Here is a 3,343-nt window from a genome sequence, read left to right as displayed (position 1 = left end):
CCGGAGTGCGATATGTAAAGGCGTAACGTATCTCGAGCTACGACTTCGGAAGACTTCGCAGATATATCTCGTAATGTAATCAAATGGGGCGTTTCTGACTGACGTCGCGTTCAGCAGTGATACATATTACGCATATCTCCAGCTACGCCTGCCCCAGCTACGCCTGCACACGTAGCGTCGCTGCGTATCTCGGATCGCGCGTGCGCACTACACAAACTACGTGCTCTGTGTTGAACAGCTCTACTATTGCGCGTTTGTGTATTTATTTTGCAATATATCTGCATTAATTGGTCAAGCGCGAAAGTCTCCAGTGCCCTGGGACTACTCAAAGTTGGAATACAGAGATGCTAACTTGCGTGACCTAGCTTGGGAAGAACTTTCACAGGTCTTAGGGAAACCAAGTAATTATGAAAATTTGTTTTTCTCCAGTATTTTAGGTTGGGTTAAGACATAAGCACTGCGTCCGTATTACGGCTGTGCAACTTTCTTTTCCTCGTTATGAAAGATTAATTGGTGCTTTCGTATTCCCCTGAATTTTAGTGAGTAAAAAAGCTTTTCTCGAAATCATCAGATAGCCCTCAATAATGTGACTGATAGTTGTTCTTCACTACGGAAATAAACACTAAATTTTTAGATGTCGATCTACTTCTTAATCTACATCCACTCAGTTTTATGAAAATAATATAAGTGTAACTTAATATGAACTGACGAATGAACTAAAATTGTATATCAATACTTAATTCAGAAATTTGAAGGAATTGTTATAGTAAACGTTGTGCTATTCTACTAGCTGAAATTAAAATGCCGAATACAATTTAGTTAACAAAATGTTACACTGAACACGTGTAAACACTTTTTTTGCTAGGTTACTGGATGTATGGAAGTTAGCTATGAAATTGGAAGGTGACCAGTATTTGTTACTGTATCCTCCATTAGATTCTAATGGATAGTGAAATAAAAATCGTCCATGGTGGACTTCATGATGAATTTTTGACCGTTTTTGATGCAAAAGACAAATTAAAATAAATTTTTCTGTCAGTCACATTTTATTTTCTTCCACCACGCATTTCGAGGGTTTTCACCCTCATCTTGAGGTTTATATCGCTTGTAAATAGGTTTTCTGGGAAAAAAAACTATTCTTCACACGTTATAAAATAAGTTTTAAGCTTTGCAACGTCAAGTTGTAAATCTTGCATGTAATTCGCCATATAGTGTTCTTCTAACGTTTATCGGATGGACCCAGTTCGATTTATTTGATACTGAATATAACATCAGCAGCAGTTCATCATCACTATCGCTGCCAGAACTACAGTCCATCTACGGCAGAGTAAAGTTGAGATCTGGCTCATACCACAGCACACTGAACGCACTATCCAGAAACTGCATTCAAGTTAGCACGTCTTCTCACCAAATGAGAATATACGACGACGGAATGGAAAACCTATCTATTAATACATAGCTTTCGATCTGAAGAGTACGTATCTCGAATCAGGATACGTGCTACGTGTGACGTCTTCCGAAGGCGTAGCTCGAGATACGCTACGCTGGTGTGAAAAGACCTTACGAGTTTTTCACCCAGCCCGCCAGAGACAGCGTTCATTCGGGCAATACGAGATGACGGAATCGCAAAGTGTGGAATCGTCGACACAGATTCTTGTTGCAGTCGGCTGATATTTAAAACGAAATTTTACGGTCTATTACGACCATGATTTGGGCATCCCATACAAAAGTCATACTGGGTATCCACTGATGTTATGCAGGGTGTAAATGATAACTGTTTACAGTGTACCACAGTGGTTTAGAGGAAGTCGAGACGAACAGCTTGCTACAAGCATGTGTTGTCTGTCCTCTCGGGAAACTAACTCAAATTAGCCCTCAAAAACCACCTAAGCTACAGCGCAAGCGCAAAGCAGAAAATTTGTAATATCCTCTCGCTCTCTATTTGCAAACTAGCTGTAAAGGGGAAAAATGATTAAGACCATTCTTGTGTGAAATTTAATGTAGTTTAATTTTGTAGTGGTGTACGTTTTCAAGCAAAACAGGCAAAAGTGGTCTTCAAACGCACTCTCACACTCACCCCTTACAAGTCAGGATTTTTAGTATGTTGTTCGTGGGACTTCCTCCTACCATTATCCAAAAATTTACAACTATATGAATTATTTCCCATATTCACCCTTCTTTGGTGTTCATTGACTAGGCTGTTAAGCACCAGCTTAGTCGACTATTTCGTTAACATCATTCATTTAAAATTTCCAGCGTGGGTACTGAAAGAAAAATGGCTTTTGTAAACGCTTTAGAACAACTAATAACGTTTATAATTTCACCTGAACTTAACCGTTACAAGCACATTATTTTCGTAGTACACTCCGTCTTCAGGCCACGAGTGGCCTACCGGCACCATCCGACCGCCGTGTCATCCTCACTGGATGATGGGGATAGGAGGGGCGTGGGGTCAGAAGACATCACTCCCGACCGTAAGATGGTATTCTTGACCGAAGCCGCTACCATTCGGTCGAGTAGCGCCTCAATTGGCATCACGAGGCTGAGTGCACCCCGAAAAATGGCAACAACACATGGCCTCCTGGATGGTCACCCATCCAAGTGCCGGCCACGCCCGACAGCGCTTAACTTCGGTGATCTCACGAGAACCGGGGTATCCACTGTGGCAAGGCCGTTGCCCCTATTTTCGTAGTACACAATTGTAAATTTTACAATTTTTAGGTGCACGACAAAGCCGGAGGCCCACTCAATGAAGATCCAAAAAGATTGAATGTGGGAAATAATTTGTGCAGCTGCAAATTTTCGTAGTGCGGTGCGAGGGGATGTGATGAACAAAATACAAAAAATTCTGAACGGTAAGAGGTGCGTGTGTGGTTGGGGTGCATTTGAAGGTTACTTTTGTACGTTTTTCTTGAACATCTCGAAAACTCCCAGCCTCTAAGTAAAACATCCCTGTACATAAGTAAACTTCATTAAATGACTCAAATGGCTCTGAGCACTATGGGACTTAACGTCTATGGTCATCAGTCCCCTAGAACTTACAACTACTTAAACCTAACTAACCTAAGGACATCACACAACACCCAGTCATCACGAGGCAGAGACTTCATTAAATTTCATACAAAAGTGATCCTACACATTGTTTCCTCTGGGACTAACGGTTTGCACCTAGAGAACGAGAGGATATTGAGAACCTCGAGCGACCCGCATGCGCTGCAGCTTAGGTGGTTTTTGTAAGCCAGTCTAAGATAGTTTCACGACTTGGTAGACTATAGAAGTTCCGTGTCAAACTATTCGTCTCGGCTTCCTCTACACCACTGTCGTACATTGTAAACAGTTACCA

The 3,343-nt window shown here is 41.6% G+C and overlaps 1 pseudogene; it reads right to left on the bottom strand.

Moving 5' to 3' along the window:
• Window positions 1–2,561: 2,561 nt before the first annotated feature.
• On the bottom strand, window positions 2,562–2,679 carry LOC126471909 (5S ribosomal RNA; annotated as a pseudogene).
• Window positions 2,680–3,343: the final 664 nt, after the last annotated feature.

This window comes from Schistocerca serialis, chromosome 3, assembly GCF_023864345.2.
Source record: "Schistocerca serialis cubense isolate TAMUIC-IGC-003099 chromosome 3, iqSchSeri2.2, whole genome shotgun sequence".
Classification (NCBI taxonomy): Eukaryota; Metazoa; Arthropoda; class Insecta; order Orthoptera; family Acrididae; genus Schistocerca; species Schistocerca serialis.
This window is presented reverse-complemented; position numbering and strand designations above follow the sequence as displayed.